The following is a 26,958-nucleotide window of genomic DNA, read 5'->3' as shown; positions in this document are numbered from 1 at the left end:
GCATCATATTTAGCCAATCACAAAGACTGCATCTGCAGCACACCACTATAAAGTATGCATACACCCTACAATCTGACATTTTACCCATACTCTGTACCACTGGAGTACAGAGGAGATTGTAAAGAAGAATAAATGGTGGACAGGGACATAATAACAGAACTCACTGAGCTTTGCCACCCTCAAATCAGAGCCAGCAGAGGGGAACCCATCCCAGTGGAAACAAAGGTATGTGTAGCCCTTAGAATATTAGCTACATGTATTTTTCAAAGAACAACTGAGGACATGATGGGGGTCTCACAGGCATCTGCATCCAGGGTACTCCACCAGTTCCTGGCTGCCATGCAAACACATGCCAGTGAGTACATTTATTTACCCCACACCCCTAAGGACAGAGCCAACAGTATGCATCTCTTCCACCATGTAGCACACTACCCTGAGGTACTGGGTACCATAGACTGCACTCATGTCCACATCAAAGCACTGCCCAGTGAGGAGGGTAGAGTCTACATCAACCACAAGGGGTATGACTCCATCATCTGCCAGGTTGTGTGCAATGCCCAGAACATTATCATGAGTGTGTGTGCCAGCAGGCCTGGCAGTTATCATGACTCCCATATTTGGCATGCATCACAGCTGTATCAGATGTTTGCCAGGGGGGACATCCCATATGGCCATCTACTGGGGGATGCTGGCTATGTACTGCAACTGTGAATGATGACACCCATCAGAAATGCACACACACCTACCTAAGAATGCCATAATGAGGCACACGCACAAACTAGGAACATCATAGAGCGTGTGTTTAGGCTGCTCAAGTCACAGTTTTGCTGCCTTGATATACCTGGTGGAGCTCTGCAGTACTCTTCAGCCACGTGTGCACAGATGTTCACAGTGTATGCCATGCTACACAATATGATCCTTTGGAAACACCTCCAGCAAGATCATCACAGGGAAGTGACGCACAGCCCCACACCAGTACCAATGCCCCACAGCCACACCCATAGGGGGACTCAGAGGAGGAACTCCCTGAGCCTGTTCCTGTAGGCAGACATAGGCATGCCCAGTATGCGCTGACTTGGCAAAGAGGCAAAGCATAGCACATGCACTGACAATCTAGAGTCCTAGGGACTGACACCTCACTCTGACTCACATACATAGTAAAAAGGATGATAGCCAGACCACAAAACCTGTACCTTACCATGGCTGGCATAATGATTAAGGTGTTCACCTTACAGACACAAGGTGCAGGGTTCGATTCTCACATGGGGTAATTGGCTAGGCTTAAAATGGCCCACAGGGGCAGTTAGCCTAGTACTAATCTATGAACCTATGAACCTATTGGCTGTGTACTGCATGCATCAGACAGAGTCAGTCCTGAAGCACTGTCATCTCAACTGCTGCATTCACAAGGTAAGTCAGTCTTGTATACAACAAATGTATGGGGTACTAGACTATGGTAGCATATGTATGGACCTGCTGCATGCATGCAAGGGAATAGAGTGGGCTACTGGGCTACTTGTAGAGAACTGACAGTTATGTGGGACAACAGGAACTCTCTGTCCAATACTGGCTGCCCCATAATATACAGCAGGCCACAAGGCAGCAAAACCCACTGTTTTATGTGAGGGATATGCCAAACAGCGGTGTCATAGGTCAGACACATGACTGTCAATGCTAGAGTCTCCTACCTCCAACATAGCCATGTTCTCATACAACTGCAGTAACAGTATGTTTGCAAAGTTTTAGCAGCAGATCACACAATCCCAGGGCTGTCCCAAACAACCTGGGAACGTGTTGTATTTCCTCAATATGCAGTGGTCAAAGTGTATGCCTGTCTGTTGTTGATAGTGTCAGGAAATAAACTTCACTTTCTGGTGGCTGGTGTGGCTTAATGGGTTCAGTACATTAGCAGTGCTGATGATGTTCATGGTCGAAGCTGACTGCACCTACAATTTTGCATGTGAGGTACTCCTATGGTAGGAGTCCCACAAACTGTCAATATGTCACTATTTTTTACTGCAAGAAAGCTGGACAACAATAGAGACAATGGAGGGATAACTGACCACAAATATGGACATTACACATGCTTTGAGTAACCTAGAAGATGGCTAGCAAAGCAACAGGTTATAACAAGTCAGAGTAGCAGCAGGATGTAAAGTCCAGCACATAACTGTGTCAGCACCTACAGCAAGTCAGTGGGTACCATGTAGTAGTATGTTACAAAAATAAAACAACTGTCTGAAGAGCAGGGCAGACATATGGGGCGGAATGCTGGACATCTTGAAAATATGTACAGTCAGACATGTGAAGTCTGTAACCCTGTGTGTGGTTTTACATCATGTACCCCAGTCATAGCATACATACAACTACGTAGGGCAGGAAATATGGACAAAGCCATGAACAGGAGTGGGACAAAGGCCCACATATAAGGAGAAGGATTAACTAGTGGCCACACACATGGGTGCCGGAAATATAGAGCCAGGGGGAGCGGGAGCCCCCCCCCACACACACACACACACTTTTACAGCTACAAGACCTGTCGGGAAAAATTAATGAAGTGGAGTTTTCACTCTAATGTGGATTCATGCGGGGAAGTTAAACTAACTAGATTAGCTATTCTTGTTCTCTTATTGCTCTGTGTTGCAGGAGTTATGTTGCCGCTGTTCTGTTGGTGCTGCCAGAGGCATGCCGGTAAGGAGAGTTTTGTTATTTTATTTGCAGGAGTTATGCTGCTCCCATGTGTGTGTGTGTGTGTGTGTGTGTGTGTGTGTGTGTGTGTGTGTGTGTGTGTAAAATCCCCCAATTAGGTATACTGGTTGTTAGTGTTACTCAGGCTCAAACAAGAGCCTGAATTCTCTACCCATACCACCACTCGTGATCCAGGGAGTGGAGTCCTTAGCTCTCCACTGTCCAGATTTTCACAGAATATTTGGCTCATACTTTTGGTCTGTTCCTCTTAAAATTTGTGTTTTTCTGGAAATCAGTGAGAACTGAATTCACTAAATAATAATAGCTCTTTAAGTTTCAGTCTTCCTATCTTTCATGAAACATATAGTAACACAAAACACTTTATTTTAACAACTTTCTAAGATTATACAAGCAATATTTAAAATGTATCCCTGGTTTTGGGCCTTTGCCACCCCCCAAATAAATTTTGGCTTTTTCCTGATTTCTTGTGCTGCGAAGTTAAGAGATTTAGTTAATCATCAAGTGGATTTTACAAGCAGCTGAGAGCTTCAGGGGAAGAGAAGTTTAGTGCTACTTATGCTAAATCATTTGAATTGTTAGTAGCACAACAGGTAGTATACTTGTTTTTGTTGCAGAAGACTGTGGGTTCGACTCCCACAGTATACAGATAGATCGCTGATACTGGACTCTGTTGTACTTTAATGGGAGTTGATGCTGCAGTCCTATAAATATACTCCTTTGGAGGAGTTATTTAGTAGCTATGAACCCATTATCAGTTTGCCATCCATTCCCCATTACAAAATTACTAATTTATCATTTTTTAATGTAGAATAGATATGTTATTCTTCAAGGGCAACAGGCACTATATTTGTAGAAGAAACAATGAAATATAAAGTTGTTTCCTAGCAGCAACCTCTTCATTAGTTACAGATCCCTTTAATGTGGAATTATTTAGCTGACTTACTTCTGCAGAGATTTTGCATATTTACTAATATTGGTGGATTGTAATGACAGAAGTTTGAGTGGCGTTTTATGGTTGACATTTTCTGAAATGGGTAGTTTTGTCATTATTGGTTCATACATTTTGTTTCATTGCTCACTAGAAGACTGTTACAAACTACAAATTTAAAACACATTCTAAGAAGTGATGATGTATTATACAAGGAACATAATTTAATCCAATCAGGTTAATACAATCAGGAAGGTGAATCAAAGGGGTGTGGCTAGGATGCTGAACTGATAGCTGCTCTTCATTTCAGCTCTCTTACCTCAATTCAATTCCTGACAGGAATTTCACAAAATAGCATTTAATTTGAAGAAATATTTATTACTTACTTATTTCTAATAACTTTGAGCATCTACAAGAAAACTTTCATTGTCAGAACTTGAATAATTCCTGTCAAATTAATTACTGGAAAATCAGCACCAATATCAGCTTCACACCATGAGCTATCTAAGGAATTCAGCACAAGACTCTTCTCTCAAAAAAGACCTGCAATCTCTCATTACAAATATACAGGAACTTACAATAAAAATTGACAAGATGAACAATAAAATAGATACTTTTAAAGAAAAGTGCTCACAACAATTAGAACAGCTTCAAGAAATGTTTACTCAGCAGAAAGGACAGATATCACTTATTGAGCAGTCATTGAATGACATTGACACTAGAGTCTAAATAGAAGAACAACAAACTGAATTCTTACTTCAACAGAATACATATTTACTAGAAAAGCTTGATGATATGGAAAATCGAACAAGAAGAAATAATATCAGAATATATGGTCTACCAGAAAAATCTGAAGGGGACAATATTATAAACTTTCTTACCACTAGGATACCAGATGTAACAAAAATATCTGAAGCTCTTTCATATGGTGTAGAACGTGTGCATAGATCACTTGCAGCCTCTGGAAATACTTCTTCACCAAGTAAAAACAAGCCAAGATCCAAATTGTAAGACTTTTTTCTATACAAGATAAAGATCTTATATTAAGAAATGCTTGGGCAAATTCTCCTATCAAATACAATGATTCATTAATAAGATTCGGCAATGATTATTCTACAAAGGTGGTATCAAAAAGAAAATAATTTATACCAATAATAAAAACCTTGAAGAAGAAGCAATTGAAAACACATGTTTTATTCCCAGCAAGACTGTGAGTTTTTCTACCAAATGGAATAAAAGTCTTTGAAACAGTAGATTCAGCAATAAAATACCTTACCAACAATAACATCCAAACACATGAAGAATCCATGGACTGGTCAATTAGTACACCAAAGAGAAATGCTGAAGTAAATAACTGGAAAACTGTTGAGCAAAAAAAAAAAACTAAAGGACAAATAATCTAACAAATGGTATATTCTGTAAAAGTTTAAATAATAATACTAACAACAAAAGAAAAGTTCTTTCTGTCTTCAAGTCGATCTGAAACAGGTACTGTTTTCAATTATACTTTAATTCTCAAAGTTAACATTAATTTAAATGCATTTATCTCAAATCACATTAATATAGTAAGCACAATTTAAACATTACTTTATTATTCATTAATTTTATATTTCTAATCAGAATAATCAACACATAAAAATGTTCTCAAGTATATATATATATATATATTTTATTTTACTTTGTTCTTTTTTTATAAAGTCTTCATTAGTTTATAATACTTTAACCAGTATATGGTTACATTGCTTAATAGCTATAATAACAGCTGCTATATATTTTGTCATTAGTTACATCCCTGACAACATTGCTTTTTATGAATTAAAAATATCCCTGACTGGGTAAATAGTAATGCTGAACGTGAATGTGCTGTTTTTGTTTTTGAAATGAAGTATTTCAGTTTAAACATTTCATAAGACTATATTAGATAATCTTAAAAGGTGTTCTGTCTTTGACCCATATGCTCGTGTTAATGTAATACAGTGCAGGAGTATGTTGTCACTGATATTTTGTGGCTATGAGCTTATAATACTTTAACCAGTATATGGTTACATTGCTTAATAGATATAATAACAGCTGCTATATATTTTGTTATTAGTTTCATCCGTGACAACATTGCTTTTTATGAGTTAAAAATGTCCCTGATTGGGTAAATAGTAATGCTGAACTGGAATGTGCTGTTTTTGAAATGAAGTATTTCAGTTTAAACATTTCATAAGACTAGTTTAGATAGCCTTAAAAGGTGTTCTGTCTTTGACCCATATGCTCGTGTTAAATGTAATACATTTGTGGCTATGAGTCAGCTGTGTTATGGCTCTGGATGTCCGGAGTTGAGAGATGCTTTTAAATGGCTTGGGCATTCTGTTGCCTTTTCTCTCATTGAAAGATATGGCATGTTATGTTTAAAATGCAGGCTTTGTTGGTGGTAATCTCTACTCGGGAAACTAGAGTGCTCACGTGCACACTATATGATTTTTTCATAAAACGTGACAGGTAAAAGAAAAAAAAAAGAGAGAAAAACACATACCTTTTCCTGCTTAGCTCTCGAGACAATTAAACAGCCATGAATATCTCTAGACACTTGAGTTCCTTATTGCTTGTCGCATTTACTTATTTACGTCATCCCCTGACCCTATCTAATTGACATCTATTCAGGAAATAAGCACCGTTCACTTTTAAAGATACAAGAACCCAAATTTCTTTTAATAAAATGCAAGCAATACTTGTGGTTCATCTAAATGTATGCAGATTTAATTTTATACATGCTTTATATAAGAAGGCTGAGATACAAAATAATGTGTCTTCATCACACTGGTTAGGATAGAGTATGTGAACACCATTCCTGCCAGCAATCTTTAATGACCTGCAAGTCCTAGATATCATCCAGGATAGTGAGGACTTTTTATCAGAAATTTAATGTTATTTAGAAAATAGTGGAATAAAACTTTGTATTAACAGAGTTTTATTCCCTCAGCCTGTAGTTGCCTACTGTGCGACTCAAAACAAATCACTAACCAGACATCCTCCTGGGTCACCCTGAAATCAGTTATATACCTAGAGGGTTTACCTGGTTAACAAAGGAATATAATATAGAAAATAGATAAAGATTATAAAGTTACATCAATACAGTAATTGATATTTCATGATTGTTATTATTTTTGCTTGGAATATACAGGTTTTTATCTTTTATCTTACATTATTTCCAATGTCTGTCTTAAATATACATTTAATAAAGTTATATGTAAAAAAATGGTAGAATTGCCAGCATAACAAACATCACAACAATACACAAAAGGGTCTTTTTATCAATAAAAGCAAAAATATATAAACATATACATACACACACACACAAACACACACACACACACACACACACACACACACACACACACACACACACACACACACACACACACACACACACAGACATATACACACACACACACTGAAACACAGTACACAAGAACACAATATCACCAAACACAAATAGAGCAAATAGTGGCCATTTTCTAAGCATAAGTACAACCTCAGTGGTGCATCTATAATAATAAACTGCAGATGTTTAATTCCAAAAATTTTATTCAATTATAAGATTAAATTACTGATGTTAAGTAAGCCAAATTTGTATTTCCAACACTTATTGTCAGCAGATAAACTCACTGATTAAATGTCAATCTAAGCTATAAGAGATAATATGTGTTTGTTTGGGAAAATGTGGTCAAATGAACAGTAGTTTTACCTTTGTACTGTATCTTTTGATTATACAAAGTCACTATGAAAATTGATACAAGTGTTAATAACAAAACACTCAATCAAATAACAACATTATAAGCAGTCTCTTAGATAACGGAAATGTCTAAATTTTGATCTTGTTGCCTCCGCCCATGGGAAATGTTTTTGAAAAGTTAGAAAATGCAATTAGACTAACATATTTAATGTCCATTAAAGAAATATTAATATATTTGTGCATTGTATTGCATTTCAGTTTATCTTAAACATGAAATATGATGTGGTTTCAACAGATGTCTACAATATACAGTTATAGATTTTAACATGAGTAAATGTTTATTAATACTCTAAACTATTTTGAAATGATATTATCTTAGTCTAAATGCTTGTACCTTTTTGAAGTCTGATTGGAAATAAGTATTATTTTATTACAATAAGATAAAGAGTAAAAGTAAATTTATAAATTTTAGCTGATTAGATTATCTTAATATATTATTCAATTATCTTTATTTAAAACCTAAGAGGATAAGAGTAACTGATCCAAATAGTATTAGAGAGGGTAGAAAGATTGTTTGGTTAGTTTCACTAACCAAACAAGGAGGTATATTACCTCATAGTGATAGGGAATGTTTTTTAAGGTTAAGAATTACAAGTTTGGAATTTCTTTGTTTTTTTTATTTTACCACTTTGGTGTCACTTAGAAACATGTGAAAACCACACAATAAAAATATTTTTGAATTCTACATCCAAGATGAAACTAAGAGTAAACAATATTTACATAAACTCACATATAAAACAAACTCAAAACTAGGAAATGTAATGTCTATCCATAAATATTAATGGTCTAAATAATGGTAATAAAAGGAGAAGCCTATTCAAGTACATAAACTTACATAAACCACAGTCTTTTTACAAGAGACACATTTATTAGACAGAGATATAAACAACTTAAATATTAATAATTACACAGTACTAATAAACTCTCAATACAAAAAAAGAAGAGTAGTTATACTACTTCGTAACTCAACTGTAACACCTAAAATAATTGCTACTCATCGAGATACATCAGGTATGTTTTGTACAGCTTCAATAGAATTAAATAAGAGAATCTATATGTTAGTAAATCTATATTGGATCCCAGGACTAGGATTAAGAACAGTTAAACAGCATTCTGAAGAGATAATTCATTTAACTAAGGGTAGCCTCATACTAGCAGGAGTCAAAATTTATAGATACATTATATTTAAAAGACATAAATGAATTTGTAGAACCAAACTAACTAATCTTCACATTTTATTCTCATAGATATAAAACTAACTCTATAATTGATAGAATATATGTTGCCAATGACCTAATAACAAAAATTGATAAAGTCAAAATTATAAATTGTCCATTATCTGATCATAATGCCATAGTATTTGAAATAAAACTTGCACCTTTTTATTCAAATCCCATTACTATGATACCTTCTTATATCACAAAAATGACAGAATTCAAAGTATCTTATGAAGAAACAATCAAAAATGTTTTAAAAATAAATTACAAAGAGGATATTTCAGAAATATATGTCTGAGATTCATTAAAAGCAGTTACATATGGGAAAACATTATCCTGGCACATAAATAAAAGGAAGTTATGGAATAAAGATATGCCAGATTTACAAAACAAAGCAGATGAATTGAAACTAGAAATACAAAAGGGAAATACTACTCCAGTTCAAAAACTTACACAAATCAATAAGAAGTATGCAGAATTGTTACATCATAAGATTATGATTCATTTAGAAAAAATGAAAATACATTCATACTCCACTAATTCAGCACACCTGAGACACTTAACTAATAGAACAAAAAAAATTAAATATAAACAAATAAAAGAAATATTTGTTCCTAATACTAACAAAAGAGTTACAGATCTAAATGATATCTTAGAAGCATTCAGACTTCAATTTAACATTGGCAATTCCATAAACACTCAAGATACACCTACTAAGGATATAACAAAATACTTAGAAAATAATATTCATATTAAATTAACACAAGAACAAATAGATATTATAAACAAACCAATCAATATGACAGAGTTAAAATCACAAATTAAAAAGCTCAAGACAAATAAAGCACCTGGCCCAGATAATATGCTACCAGAAATATATAAATGAATACCCAATCAAGCCATTTCCTTACTATTAAAAGTATATGATATAGCCAAAACAAATTGAACATTCCACCCTCTTGCAAATATTCACTGATATCTCCAATTATCAAACCAGATAAAGATGAGAGGCAGTGCTCCTCATATAGGCCAATATCATTACTTAATATAGACTATAAGATGTTTATGGCTATATATGCAGATAGGATTAAACACTTTCTTCCTTTCTTAATTCACAAAGATCAAACAGGCTTTATTAAAGGAAGAAATACTTCAGATAATATTAAAAGAATACTAACATTAATATACTATAGCAAACAGAGTCCTAGATTTAAATGTAATCTCATTAGATATTAATAAAGCTTTTGATTCAGTTAACTGGAACTTTCTTTCACTAGTTTTAAAAGAATATAACTTTCCTTCTAATTTTAATAACCCTATTCAAATACTATATGAAAAATATACTGCATATGTTAAACAAGGACCACATAGATCAGGCCCTATAATAATTAAAAAGGGAACTAAACAGGGATGCCCTTTATCACCAATGTTATTTGCATTACTCATAGAACCCTTTGCAAATCAAGTCAGCTCAAACATTAACATAAAGGGCATTTGTATAAATAAAATGTTAAACCTTAATATCCATCTCTTTGCTGAGGACATACAATTAACTCTCTCAGATGCCAATGAGTCTTTAAATGCTGTATTTAACTCCATGAATAAATTTCAAAATATTTCAGGCTTAAAATGTAATGAAAATAAAACAAAATGTATGTCCTGTAACTGTAAAAAAAAAAAAGAATATAAACTAAATATTTTCCAAATATATAGTAACAGAAAATAAATTATTATATCTAGGAATAAATCTACTCAATGAATTAACAGATTCTTTAATATTTAACTATAATAAAGTACTAGATAAAATAGAACAAACAATTGGTTACTGGAATAAATACATCTTTTCAACAGCAGACAAATTATATCTTATTAAAGTAATCATATTTCCCAAAATATTATACTTAGTACAAATTTTTTCATTGCCAACTCCCAAATATATTATTAAAAGATACAATAAACTAATTTTAAATTTTCTATGGTTTCCAAATAAACCCTGTATAGCCTTAAATAAACATTTACCAAATTGGGAAGATGGTGGAATTAATTTACCAGATATTGATTTATATATTACCTCATCTGTTATTAAAAATATAACACTATGGTTAAATAATTCATACACACCTATATGGAAACAAGCCCATGAGCAGATTTACATAGAAGTTAATTACAATCATATACAGGACAACTTAACAGTAATATAATCACCCCTTATATGGATGTTAAAAAAATATTTTTTAGGGAAAAGGAATAATATCAATAAGTTGCCATCAAACTATACAAGCTCTACACTTTCAGTGTTCAAAACATATATAAACAAAATACCAAATATTAATTCTTGGATTTTTCTTATTTTCCCTATAGCTTTTACACCAAATATTCTAGATCATCCCACATATCTAAAATAAATATACTTAAAAAAGAATCATTACTCTTTTGGCATCAACTTATAGAGAAAGGTAAAATACTAACAAATGAACAGATAATTTATAACTATAATATAAATAAAGACAACTGGTTGTTTTTACAAAATCTAAGGTATTTTCTTATAAATAAAATAGAACAAATGCAACCCTCAGTTAGACATGAAGCTCCAAAACTCATTGAATACCTTATACTTATCACAAAACAGCCTTATCAGGGTACAGGTTATTTGTCTAATATCTATAAAATTGTTAAAAAAACAAAAAACTATCATGAAAAATCATACTGGGATTATTATACTTTAATAAACAATAATCCTCCAATTGAAGAAGAAAAAAGTAATATTTTAAAATCTTCCAAATTTTCTATATTATCAAAATACTGGCAATTATTCACTTGGAGATATCTACATAGAAGTTTCTATACACCACGTGGGCTAACCAAAATGTATTCCATTGAAGATCAATGTTGGAGATGCCATATCAAGTTATAAGCAGATTGGCAGCATGTTTTTTTATGAATGTGTATGTCTTAATACGTATTGGAAATTTATTAACTATTTTTTCAGACTGTTTATAATGATAATTTTCAATTAACAAAGTCTTTAATTTATTCAACTCTCCTATTCCAAACTGTGTACCAAAAAAAGACACTAAAATCCTATGGTCACTATTGGCAATCTCACGTAAAATCATAATATCCACTGGAAAAATGAGACTTCTCCTATTTAAGAATTTAACATCAACAGTTGCACACATGGAAATATTAACAGTGAAGAATAGAACTAAAAGATCTACTTCTTACCATTACTCTTGGATGAAAGTACTGGAAATACTTGAAAAGATTGATGAAAATATATCATCTTATGTTTCTAATTTTATATAATATAAAATTTCAATGTTATTTGAATAGACACCAATGTAAATTGTTATACAATGGTTTGAAGTTAGTAATGTTTTAGAATTATAAATATGTTATTTATCTTTATTTCATGTAATGTTTCTTAAGAGATATTATTTGAAATAATAAAAAAATATATATTTAATGAAAAAAGGAAGGTGAATCAAAGAAAGTATACATGTATGCTTGCTCACAGGATGCAGAAGATCAAAATAGGGGAAGAGACCAGTCACCAATTGTGTTCCCCCAGGGTTCAGTTCTGAGAGTTATTCTGTTTGGCATATAGATTTCAAAAGTAAAAGGAAATACCAAAGGGCTTTGTCTGACTAAGTTTGAGATAACTACAAGCTAGGAGCAGTTATTGAATCCTCAAATTACTTAACCATCATGCAGGAAAGATTGTCCCAAACAATAACTGAAGCCAGAATCATGAATCGAAACTAAACCCCAAGAAATACATTATTGTATCCTTTGGGAAATCATCTACTCCAGGGAACTCCCAAATTGACAATGCCCCCTGAGAACTGACCCAGTTGTTTGGCATTTGGGAACTTGTGTGTACAGTGACTTAACTTTTGACCAACATGTGCTTAGAGTCATAAGAAAGTATTTCTATATTACACAGCTTTTAAAAACTTGATTGTGACTAGATCTAGATATGTTATTGCCTCCCTTTACAAAGCTCACATTAGGTCAATCATTTTGTATAATGCCCACTTTGGCATGCATCTGTCCAGACCAATGCAACAATTGGAATACCTACAGAGATAACTTACTAAAAGGATACAAATCCTAAACAGTAGGTCTTGCATGGACCACCTCAAAGATTTATCACTATACTCAGTATACTACAGAGTGCTTAGAGATGATGTGTCTGGCATACAAGGCATCCCCTGACCTAATACAAATAGACCTACTAAACATCAACAAGTCAAATGGCATCAGAAATACTCATTCCAGGTATTTAAACTGAATGGTGTGGAAAGATGGATATATAACCGGAAGAGACTATCCATTCAAGTAAAAGAAAGCTCATCCCTGTCCATATTCAAATGCAACTTGGATCTAAGGATGGGTAATAGAAAATGTACTCCAGGATTGCCCCTGGTGCCATTAATGGATAGAGGTAGTTCCTAAATGCTGCATCCATTACATGGGTGCCCTCAAATTGTCTTCAGTGTGATCACATTTATTCTCACTAGGGCTAATATACAATAATCAGCCATGGGATAGGTAAGACCAATCAGGAAATGTTAATTCAAGCACCAAAATGGAAATTGACTAAACTTAAAATGTCCTCCAAGTTTCTATTTTGTGGTAGTAAATAGTTTTAAAAAATTGCTCTTTTTAGATCACTATGTGCCCCTGTCACCCCCCCCCCCCAGTCTTCAACAGCTTTTGGTGCCTCTGGCCACACAAATGTAGAAAGTGTAGAAAATAACAGGTCATCCAGTAGCATGGTTCCCTGCTGTGTATGAAGTCAGTAAAGTAACTCTGTCATCAGTTCCTAACTTCAATCTATAATGATTTGCCACTGATGTACCAGAAAATCACAATGCTATGTAAAAAAAAAAAAAAAAAAATATATATATATATATATATATATATATATATATATATAAATATACATATAAAGACATATGATGGAAAACCCTGTACAGTCTGCTACAATCTGTACACACCCTAGGTATGACTCAGATATTATGTGCAGCACACAGCCGGGAAATCCATTGGACATAATATCAGGGAGGTGCTGGACTTTGAATCAGGTGCAGCAGCCAATTCACTATAGCACAAAAAATCCTGGACTAGAGTACAGGTAGGTCTGGCCTGGAGTCACCTTGTAAGGACTGACAGTCACACTGGGTATGCTCCTACACTTAGCTAATTTCTGCTCATGTCTGTTGCCTCATCTGCCTAAAGAACTGATATGTGAAAATACATCTCTGTGCATACAAACAGGTATGTATATGTATGTGTCTCCCCCTATCTGTATCAGACATGATTACCCTTAGCTGTAATTATGAGGCACATATATGTATATGTACCTGTGACAGGTGGTGGATGGGCAGCAGTCCTCCTTTGAGCACCCCATCAATCTGCCTGTGTGGGACCTCACTAGCCCTCTGGCTATGGTTAGTGTCCACACTCACTGATGCTATAGTTGCCACACTCTCCTGTTTGATGCAACCACACTTTGTCCAATATCTGTGGCTGCAGGGGACTGGGTATATGTGTGCATACTGACTGTGTGCAGGGACAAGGGGGGAGGAATTGGGATGTCAACTCATGGGACAGATTCAGCTAACTACCCCACCTGTGCCTCACTATGGCCACCATCATCATCAGAGTCTGATGAGACACTGACATCAGATTGTGAGGGTGACACACTCCAACCCTCAGGGTCACCTGTGAGGAGGAAGACAAAATAAGTACATTACTACCTGCACTATTATGTATGGCAATCCACACAAATACACATACAGGTGAGGAGCCACAACTGCGTTGTGTTATTTCCAATCTCATGCACAACACTCAAGCAGACTACAACATAAACAGACAAGATAGGCCCTTTATAACATGCACTGCAGCTATGTCTGGTTAATGTTGACAGTTCTATACACCAGTGTGATAAGTAATATGTTAGTGAATGTGATAGACCTACACCTAAAAAAGAGTGCACCCGTCTTGAGCATACTATGCCAGTTCTAATGTCACTGCCTCAGGCATGCACCATCGCCATATTGTGTGTGACCCCGGCAGCTGTGAGACCTCCTCAAAAATAAGTGCATATGTGTTACTGCTCCTGCAAATATACAACTGTGAGTACCCATTCAAAGCATATCAGTTAAGCCCTCCAAAATTTAACACACACGCATTGTACTCTGGCTAAGCATAACAGTTGTGCCTAGGGCAAAATGTCAGCTGTTAACATCCATAGGTTATATATGATCCATAAAACAAATGTAGTACACTTACCAGGTGCAGAACCTTGGACTCCGGCCACACCTGACGTACCTATGGAAATGTGAGGGAGACATATTGTCAGCAATACCAAATGTGGCACTGTTACAGGGTAATATGTGCGTATATCAACATGTACCGTAGCTAATGTAATACTGCCTACAGTGCTGGCAATTTTAGTATATGTGCACAACTGTGCATTAAAACGAAACCACCCCCAATGCAGATACACCTGACACCCCATGTACTGGTATGCAGAGGCTGAGGCAATGGCTGATACAGTATAACACTGATGAACAAAGGAAGCTTACCTGGATGCTCCTCTGCTGTGGATGCTGTGGCATGGACCTTCGCAATGTATGAGATGATGGATGCTTGGTGGTTGTTCTCAGGTTTGCCAGGAATTCCTCAATGGCCAAGAGTGGTTGTTCCATTGAGGCCCTCCACCAGTGGCAACACAGTCCCTGGCCACAGTGGCAGCCCTTTGCTGTGCAGAATTGAACATATCTGTGGCCCGATGTTGGACCTGCTCATAGGTTTTGTCCTGTAGCCCTACATTGTTGACTGCTGTGATGAGGTCAGCCCACAGTGCTGCATGTTGGTCATGATTGTGGCATGTCTTGGGCAGCAGAATGACATGATGCAGTCTGAGGCCATCCAGGATGACATTATTTTCAGCCTCTGAAAATGTTAGGAGCCTCCTTCTATGCATCCTTTCGGAAAGACATCAAGAGGAGGAACACGTCACAGGACCAGATACATTGATATCCACTATGTACAGACACTGCACATCCAAAGTGCCCTGCACTATCCACTGCTACCTCCCACACCATACCCTACTGTCTATCAACACACAATGTATGTCGCTATCACCAACATAATAACAATACCGGTTATGTCCCTGTGTGCTGTGACAGAGTGTGCTGTATGTGTTCAAACTCATCAATGCTATGTAATGTGCTGTGTTCCCTGTGGGCAAAGTCCCACTACTATGTCATACAGCCACTGTTAGACACATAAGTGTGTGTTATTACATGTATGTGGGGACAGTCCAGCAACATCACTGTGCCACAATGACAGACAGCAATGAAAACCATCTGTAGTCTATCCTCCCTCTAGGCATCATACCTTTCCAGTACACAGATGTTTGCTGAATGTGTATGTGTAACTGATGTATGTGGTCCTTTTGGCAGACACCTGTGGATGTCTGGCAGGTGATTGGCCAATAATTGATGGTTGTTCCCGGAATATGGTGAAAATGGCTGTCGCATGCCAGAACCCTCAGAAAACAGTTATACTACAGTAATATCTGTCACTCTATTCATACTCTTACTTTGTATGACCAATACGAACACTCTGTTGCTGAGTTTGGCCTGTTCACCCCTCCCATAATACTTGCTATAACCTGACTTCCTGCTGTATGGGGTTGTCAGGTATGTTAGCCATAGTTATCAAGCAATGATATACAAATGTTGACTAAACTGTGACCTAGCCAGAGTAAATCAGGGACAGTCATGGACACCTTTACAATGTCTGACCTATGCCTGAGTGACATTCACAGACTGAGAGATGCTGAATGACAGTGCATCATGTGATATGATAGCTGTGTCCACCATTACTTACTATCAATATGTCTACCATATAATCCAGTAGAATTCATACAGGAGCCAACTGTTGTAGGAGGGAGCAAGAGGGTCATAGCTGAGATGTAATTCAAAGCAGTCACAGTTGAGAGGCATGCCTGTAGCTGTTGGACAGCAGAGTATCAACTACATGTCATTCCCAGAGATGGACTACATGCCTTCTGTTGTAATCCCTATTCTCCATAACTGCATCCTCCCGTCTGTGTGCCATAATATGGGGACTTGCATTACATACCTGGTAGAGTAAAGTAATCCTTTTGTGAAGAAATCCTGCAGAACAATGCTTGATAAATCACAGTCTGTCATGGTATACCAAGTTACAGACCTGTTTCTCATAGGCAGTTGCTTGCCTTTTGTAGGTAATGCTCATTAATAATCGATTGCCTGTGCAACAATCCATGGCTCAGACTTGCTCACTGCACCCAGAACAGCTGAGTTGCACTTTCATTAGCCATTGACATGGCACAACAGTGCTATATTTAAGGCCTTCATGTAGGCCTTAGCCCTTTTCTTACTCTGTGAGATGGACATTAGTGAGTCTACAGCATCACACAGGGTAGGTACTAATACTTTCCACTGTTGAGATTTATGAGGTAGGTCCACACGTTTCCATGCTATGGTTGGCCATTTTCAAATGACTTTATGATTATCTGGCAGTTCAATGCTAAACGTTGTCTGTTGAGGTCAGTAAGGGGGAAGAGACATGTGGGTGTCAGCCATCATACCCATCAGAATATCCATGCTGCTGCAGTAGCTGCTGGTCTAACAGATCTGTATGTTTGTAGGGGCAGACTGTGACACATGTCCCTGTTGCTTGACCTTTGCCCCCCACCCTTTTATGTATGGGTGTTGTGTGGATCCCTTGTTCTAAGGGGTTGTGAGGTATGGTAGGTCTGTAGCAGGTAGCATAATAGGACTCAAATTAGGACTCAAATAGTTGTGGACATACAGCTGCATATGTTGCAGCCTGCAGCTGCTGTTGTTTGCATCGGACTCATAGTGGGGAGTGTCAACACGTTGGAGGACAGCAAGCTCTATGTGTCACTGAGGGACCAGTGCCAGCTCTGTTGTCACAGCAGAGCCAGGGTGAGGGTACCCATAACAGTCCAGTCGAGGCATGTACTTAAGGTGCATCTGCTATGTGACAGTGACAGTCAGAGAGTAGTAGATGACATATAGGTAGGCTATACGAATATGTGCAGCATCCATACCGACAGTCCATTTGACTTGCTAATATGTGTAGCAGTTAATTCAGTAGCATCAACCTGTTTTGGTTAAATCGCATGACTCAGTCATAATTTGCTGCATTGACAAGAATGTAATTGAAGTATAACACACTGGATTTGAACCCAGGACTGTGGGTGGGAAAATATACTACATGCATACATTTAACAGACTGAGTTACAACTGCAGTAAGTGTATTTGCAAGATATATATGTCCATGCATACAATCTGTGACACATGAATTGCATCATCATGTGTTTTCTGATGGGTATGAAGTATGACACTCAAATGTCTGTCATGATTTTCTAACTGCAATCGTTAATGACTTGCCAGTACTGTAGCAGATAAGATATGTTTTTGTGAAAGTGTGCCAAAACTAGGGGACACAACTGTGGACATTCTGCAATAGTCTGTACAACTGGCAGCTATACCTGCTATCCCAGGCCTCACATACATCCATTAATATTTATCTGGCTGTGTACTGGTATAGTGTTTGCATCACAGTCCCAAGTACACTGCTAATTTCCCAATTATATGTACTTGCAGTGTGTCATTGGCAATCAGGATATGTTTTTGGAAAGACCTACTTTACTTCAGAGTGCAGGGGCCTAGTAGACTAATGCATTATGCTGTAGTTGATAGGGGTCTCAATTTGAGACTTGGCAGGTGATGCATATTTTTCAGATGTGCCAAACAGGGTCAGAAACACAGAAGGTGATTAAGGCACTTATAAGCAGTTTTAGCAGGTGTGCTAATTTAAAAAAAAAGAAAAGAAAAGAAAAAAGGAGTGATATGAAAGTGGTGAAATGGGTCGAGCAGGGTGAAAACATACTGAAAGTTAGGGATGTGCAGGAAGAATGTAGGAAAGGCCAAAGCTCTCCATTTCTTCTACAGCAGCAGATGTGCAGGTTGTAGAGAATTTGGAATTTGGAGCCTGACACCCCAGAGAGAGGGGAGAGGGCAACATAACTGTGTTGATTAATTAATTTAATAATTGATTGTGTCCAATGGACACAGGTGAGAAATGAAGGGCTATATGGGCAATATTGTTTTTGTGGGAGAGGTGCCTTTTTTTTTTTTTTGTTAAGGTGAGAGTGGAATGTTGGGAAAGGGATATAGTTATGTATGGGGGTGGTACGTTGGGTAGGATAGGTTGCATTTGCAGACAGACAAGACAAACAAGACAGCATACAGGGGTGGTGTGTGACACATGAGGGGAGGTAAATACCTTGGACGGGGATGGTGTTGTAGAATCAGAGAGCCATGTGACCCCTGATGGCAGCAATGAGACTGAGCTCCCCACCCATGGGCAGTCAACACTGCTCCTTCACAGTCCCGAAGATGGCTGTGCTGGAGGCTGTGTGCCAGGGCCACCTTGACCCTCCAAGTTGATGATTTTGCCCTCAATCTGGTGCAGGCAATTCTCATAGCCATGTTGCATAAGCGTGCACACCATCACAGGTAGCTGTTCCTGAATGACAATCCCCTCTCCACTCCCACTCCTAGGGGTGGATGGACCCCAGCACCTGAGCCATTTCCACCCATAGGTGGTGCAGGGTTAGTGGAGGGGGCACCACCAGCTTGAGTTCCAGATGTGCTGGGACCCGATGCCACAGCTGGCTGAGGTAGGATAGGCAGATTGCCAGGAACCAACCTATCCAGTTGAGCTATGGTGTTGAGATATTTCAAAGTGTATATGTTAGTAATGAACATAACATTTAGTTAGTTATAACAGCATGCCAAAATGTTGCAAATAACCTAGTAACATAACACTGCATAGTACATGGAACACAACAGTCAGTATAGTAACAGTGTGCCAGTAACAGTTATGGCATAAATCCAACAACATAGGTAATTCAACAAGGTATGTTAGTATGCAACCATTGTAATACATAACAATAATAAAACACAAGGGCCAACATAACATTTTCAAAAGAACATATGTTAATAGTAAACCATAACCCATGTATAACTATATTAAATTATGATGCAGATAAGGGGTGGAGGGAGAGAGAAATACAGGGCATCAGTACCAGTATAGACTATATTGTTTGCAACAGTACTCTTATATACTCTGCAGGTCTGCCCTTCCTTTATGCATACATGTGCCCTATAGCTTCTGTAGCATGTACATACCACTCAAGCTATCCGCATGGGACAATATGGGCCAAGTTGTAACACCAACAGGTGCACAACTACAGAAGACTATTACATGTCAGGGGGGGCAGATATGACTACCAAGGTGTACTGTGGAGTGATGTATAAATCATGTCCATGACAGATCTATGACAGAGGGATTAGGCAACAGTGATCACAGTCCATGACAGCATGACACTTGAGAGGCATGTATCAGGCACAGCACGGAGAGTTTATGACTATCATGCCGTCCTTGGCAGGCATGGGGTTAGACTATCAGCAGACATTCACAGACACACCAGGCATACAGCCATACCAAAAGTACACATTTTATGTATTGCATTAACTTTTATTATTATTGTACTTGTTGCCTTTATGTTTTAAAGTATTTTCACATTGCTGAGCAATGCTAACACTCTGTTACATCTGAACACACAAATTATTAACACATTCTAAGGGCTACTGCAGCCATTTGTTTACCTGTAATTCCCATGGGGAGAACATCTATTAACAATACATAAGTGATTCAATAATATCTACTAGTACTTCTCACTGGACCCGAACCCTGGTCTGTCTTTGACAAAATGTACATTGTACCAAGTATTTATCAACCAGAGTCACTGCTGCATATTGATTGACTGATATTTGCCTAGAGCTCAGTTGCTAACAAAATATGACCTGGTAATAGATGTAGATTACTATACAACCATCAGTCACTTTGTGGTATTCTTTGTGTTGTTAGTTCACAGCAGGTGTAATGCTCAATTTCATGAACAACAGCCCAAAATACACATATATTGCAAAACACAGCTTTATTAGGGGTGACCATGCAGTGAGTGGTATATTTTCCAGTCTTTATTGCAGAACAGTTCATATAATGCAGGTGTTGCAATACAGCTGTAATTCCACAATTAATGCAGTAGAAACTTTATTTCCTTAACAATCTCAGGTTTCATGCTTTCATCTTTATTGAACTATACCTGGCATTATGCACTTATTGCAGTCTAGCTCTATGACCATATTCATTGCAGTACAATCAAAAGTGTATATACCTAATGACAGTTAATACATTACTCCTTCTTGCATATATGACTATAAATTGCAAGATACATCTGTACTCACCACATTCACTGTGCAACCTGGCCAGGCACCTTGCATGGGCCTCTAGGCTTTGAGCTGTCTTTTCTGCAGCTGTAGGGAGAGAAGCTCACCATTATGTGTACCTGTCTATCACTCATTCAGACAAGGTATTGGCAAAACAATGCAAACCGTGCTTCCAAACTTGGTGGGCATTCCCATCTCCAGCATCCCGGACCCAAATATCCAGAAATCCCCTCTTCCATCACTTCAGATTGTCAAAATTATGACAGACCTGCTCACCTGTGTGGGAGATACCTGTAGCACTGGTGAGATCGTGTGCCAGCTGGTCCCAGGCTTCCAGCTGGTACTCCAATAGACATCATGGTATTTTACAAGGAGTCCAAATATGACCCTGGACCCCAGAATGCCCCACCATTGTGTCCAGAAGCACGCACCTTCTCCAACACCTGTCATAACTTCTTCCAGGTTCAAACTTCAGTTGGTTCTGCTGCATTCCCACCTACTGCACTTAAATAAGCCTGTTTTCCCACCCTTTACTCCCATTGTGTAAAAAAATGCAGCACTTCGCTTAGCACCACACAAACTGGCTGAGCTCAGCTGAGCAGTTCTTAAGCTGGCAATGCTCAGCAATGTTTAGCAGTGCACAAACAGCTTAGCTGAACTGAGGACTGCTTAAACTGGCATTGTTTAGCAGTGCTTCTCACCACTTAGCAATACACAAACCAGCTATGCACTGCTAAAACATTCCTTATTTAAGCAGTGCTTGGCAAAGCTTAGCTGTGCTTAGCAGAGTTTAGCTGAGTACAGCAAAGCAGGATTTAAAAATACATCTCATAATTGTGTATTTGCCTCATAAATGATTAATAACATGTCTGTGCATACATACAATATGCAATCAAGGGTTTAAAATACTTCTCATAATGTGTATTTGCAACATAAATGATTAATAACCTGTCTGTGTATTCATGCAAAATGCAGTCAAGGTTTAATAGTACTTCTCATAAATTTGTATTTGCAAAATTAAATTAATAACCTGTTTGTGTAATCATACAAAATGTAATCGGGATTTAACATTATTCTCATAATGTGTATTTACAAAATAACCTGTCACTGCACTCGTACCTTGCATCTACTGCACATAAGGCTATCACTCTAACCATTTGACTACTGCTACACTTTTACATATATCTCTCCACTACATTTAAGAACTGCTAAGCACCACAGCACAGCGTGCAAACCCACTCAGCTATGCTTAAACCTGACCTTTGTTTTCATAATTAAATGTATCCTGTTTCTATTTTTAGATGTTTGCACATGTCTATTGCTGCGCGCCATGCCATGCAAACATACACACAAAAACATTTTTATTAGATATGCATACATTGATATCCGGCAATTTGACAGTGCAGGGGGTGTGTTACTCATCTCTGGACATAGTAACACACTCCCTACACTGATTCAATAACTGTGTTACACGGCTGTCCCTCAGTAACGCGCCTTCATTAATATGTATGGCATGCTACCGCGGTGGTACCGCATACATGGCCACAGTACCTTCCATGTAGGCTTTACACTATGCCTACACATATTTTATTAAATCCCCAGGACTGTGTTTCTAGTGAAATGTGTGCTGTGTGTTTACAGGCTAACAGTCAGTCACATGACTACCTCCACTGAAAATATTCTGGCTGTTGGTTTCTTGATTACTTAAAAATGCACTCCTGTTGTACTGTGGTGTACCATGGAGTTCACATCCATATTGGTAAGCAACTGTTTACCATGTGCATGAATCTTCATGTCTATATCTAAACTAGTTAAAATTTGTCTTATTAACAAAAAAAAAAAAAAAAAAACAAGCTAATAAAACAGGAACAAACCACTTGCTGACAAACAGGATAAACGCCCAGTGCTCCAGAAAAACTTGAATAATATTAATGAAACCAAAAGGAGCAACTAGGCTGATGCAGAGTCACAAGTAGAAATGAAAGGCAAAATCCTCAGGTTAAAATCCAAATGAAAGGCAAAATCCTCAGGTTAAAATCCAACTTTAATTCCACTGCAGGTCAGATAAGCGCTTTCACTCATTCATTTGAGCTTCATCAGATCATGTAACAAAGACCTTCAAGTACATAGGCTACATTTATACAGTTAAAACATCTCCTATTGGCTGCTTCTTGTTACATATTCATGAGTTAATCTAAGCTTAAAGATATATGCACATATAAACATAATGAGATGTATAAAATGAATATAAAAAACATATAAAAAACATATAAAAACTCTCCATGAACACTCAAGATGCTCTAATAAATATGTATATATATGTCAAAAGAAATCTATTTCAAGGGGTAAAAACATATATGTTCTATCATTTATTATAAAATCTACAAACATTCCTCCGTTTGTTTAACATAGGTTTAATGGAGGCTCTCTCATTGAGACCTAAACCCCTATATGCTCTCAATCTAACTATCCACATACTCTCCTTACTCTCAGTATGGTTCCTGATGTCACCTCCTCGTATACTGGGTTTAATATTCTCAAGAGCTCAGAGTATCACAGTCCATTTTTTGAACATCCTGACATGCACACTAACTTTAGCATACGTGCTGTAGCTACCTGTGATACTACTCATATAGTTTATTTGGCAGTGTGCCAAATATGTGATGCATTTTATGTTGGCAAAACCAATCGTCGTTTTAAAGACAGGATAAGAGAACACCTTTACCACATTAGGAAGGCTTCACCTCACAATGCCTTAGCTAAGCACGTAGCCCAAGCAGGTCCTGAACATTTTTTCCTATTTATAGCTCTTGAGAATATTAAACCCAGTATACAAGGAGGTGACATCAGGAACCATACTGAGAGTAAGGAGAGTATGTGGATAGTTAGATTGAGAGCAGATAGGGGTTTAGGTCTCAATGAGAGAGCCTCCATTAAACCTATGTTAAACAAACGGAGGAATGTTTGTAGATTTTATAATAAATGATGGAACATATATGTTTTTACCCCTTGAAATAGATTTCTTTTGACATATATATACATATTTATTAGAGCATCTTGAGTGTTCATGGAGAGTTTTTATATGTTTTTTATATGTTTTTTATATTCATTTTATACATCTCATTATGTTTATATGTGCATATATCTTTAAGCTTAGATTAACTCATGAATATGTAACAAGAAGCAGCCAATAGGAGATGTTTTAACTGTATAAATGTAGCCTATGTACTTGAAGGTCTTTGTTACATGATCTGATGAAGCTCAAATGAATGAGTGAAAGCGCTTATCTGACCTGCAGTGGAATTAAAGTTGGATTTTAACCTGAGGATTTTGCCTTTCATTTGGATTTTAACCTGAGGATTTTGCCTTTCATTTCTACTTGTGACTCTGCATCAGCCTAGTTGCTCCTTTTGGTTTCATTAAAAAAAAAAAACAGCTGACAATAAATTAACATATATGAACATAATTTTCACTGCACTTCTAATAGAATAGAATAAAATGATCTGCAACTACTAAAAAGTTCATAATTGTCCCAGAAGTTCAGTAAAAAAACAGTAGTTAGTGCATTCATAAAAAAACTATGAAGTTATGTAAATTCCTTCTAAAATGATAAATTATGTAGTTACTATACCCTACTAAAATGAATGGATATCAGTAATTTAAAAAAATAAATGGATTTCTTTCCTCCGTGAAATGCTTTTTATTGAAGGGTTAAGGAACTCAGTTTTATTAATTTCACGATTCCTGGCTTTGGTCATTTTTTTCTTTGCTTGTTTCTTAAACCCCACATAATCCCTATCTCTTTCTATCCTTTTCTCTGTCTATATCAATGATACATGTTCTGACATCCATTTGTGCTTTTTTACCTTCAGTCTGTTTAGTGAATTTTAATAGGATCTTGAGTATCTTTCTACTGGAAAGTTTCTTTGCTAATACTGACTTCATGTTTTTTTTTTGTGGCAAGCCTAAATCAAGAGATCATACCATAACATCAAATCTCCTGATGGCAAAAATAACTTTTTCAGGGTTAATAAGTGAAAGCCCCACTAATCTACATATTTTATTGTTTTGCATCTGTAGCTTATTTTGATTTCCTTTTGTAACCATGCATATCAGTTGAAGACAACATTTTACTTGAGTATAAATTTATTTTAGCTGCATTTTCTTGCTATTAGAAACAGAGGCTTTCTCAGTCACCCATTTATTTACTTTTGATCAAAAATGTATAATATTATTGATGTGACAGAAAGAAAGACATAACTTGGAACATGATTTTTGGGAGAGTAACATGTCAGTAGATCTGAAAAATTCTTTTCAGAATACATTGTCAGAAATGTTGAGGAATTAAATGATTAAAACTAAAGAAATAATTCTTTTGAGCTAGGATATGGGAGCTGAATTATCTAGAAATGCTAGGGTTTTACTAAGATAATGCTATCAGCTGACAAAAAAGCAAATACGAGAAAATGGAAATTAAAATCTAAACCAACTGCAACTGAAGTACTGGAAAAGAAAAGAAAACCCTGAAGGCGAGATCTCTAGAAAAGGGGAAGATGAAACTATATAGAAATAAACTGTTTTTGTAGGAACAATACATGCAGAATAATGTTCAGAACGAAGAGTAAAATTTAAGGGAAAACAGAAACTGAAGAAGTTGTGAAATGGAGTGAATTATTTTTTTAAGAAAACACAATAACATGCTGCATGAAAACTATAATGAAATTGTTATGGTTTGTTTTCTTTGTTAATACAGTAAGTGTATTATTGTCATTTTCTAAAAAAATTTCATTCTTAATAAAGATATATTAACATTTGTAACATGACTGACAAATAATTAGAACGGATCTATGTAAATGTCTCAGTAGATGAATGAATTAATGTTAAGAAAATAAAACCATGTTTGAAGCTTGGTCCTTAAATAGTAAACATTTTCCACTGATGAGGACTATTGGACATACTAGCAGCAACACTGAAGTACATGGCTTTATCAATTTATAAATCTGTGTGTGATATTCTGGTCAAATACATATAAACATTATCTTCTGATTTCTAGACATTGATGTGAAACTTTAAAAAATGATGGTTTTATAAGGGTTTCACTTGATGAAAATGAAGTTTGCTACACGGAATGTGACATGTATTCAAAGGAAGCCCAATAGCAACAGGTTTATTTAGACCGAGAGTTAGAGAGAATGAAGCACTGCTCCATGCAGGACTGCAGGTTAAAGGCTGCCAGCAGACAGTATTGATCCTTTACTATATACAAAGCAGGGTCATTCTACTAGGCAGCTTTCCACAATATTTGCAGTGAGGGAACTGACTCCTGACTGCTATATGTCATTTAGCACCAAGGTGTATAATTCAACATGTTAAAGGCTTACTTGCAGTCTATGAATAGTTTCCCAGTGAAAAAATGTTATATTGCCATCTAGGATTGCAGCTATAGTATGGCCATTCCTCTATATTGATGTGTTGTTGTTCTGAATCATAACATAGCTATATGGTGATTTTTGAGGATTATCATAGTGTGAGGTAAATGTCTGGCTCCCAATTCTAGGGTTAAATATAACAACTGTGAAAGTTATATCCTTCAATGTAACCTTGCCATACACTTATGATGAAAACAAAACACACTACAACTGCTTGCCTACCGAAACAAAAACTACTTTCTCTGAAATTAAAAAAAAATTCTTTGTAGACTAAATACCCACCCACACCCACGATGATAGCATTGTCATTGAGAGCCCTACCTAATATAATCAACCACAGTTATGTTATACCTCAGGTTTAAGGTGCTTGTCCCCATGCAAAGCACTTTGTGGCTCAAAGCATTCACAAAGTACACAAGTACACCTAAGCTTTTAGGAATTTCAGTCAGTAAAGCATTGTGGTCAGTAGCAGTTTTGCTGTTTAAGCCATAAGGAAAGCAGA

Source organism: Protopterus annectens, chromosome 5.part0 (assembly GCF_019279795.1).
Source record: "Protopterus annectens isolate FY-2018-M chromosome 5.part0, PAN1.0, whole genome shotgun sequence".
In the NCBI taxonomy this organism is placed as follows: Eukaryota; Metazoa; Chordata; order Ceratodontiformes; family Protopteridae; genus Protopterus; species Protopterus annectens.
Note: the sequence above shows the minus strand (reverse complement) of the source record.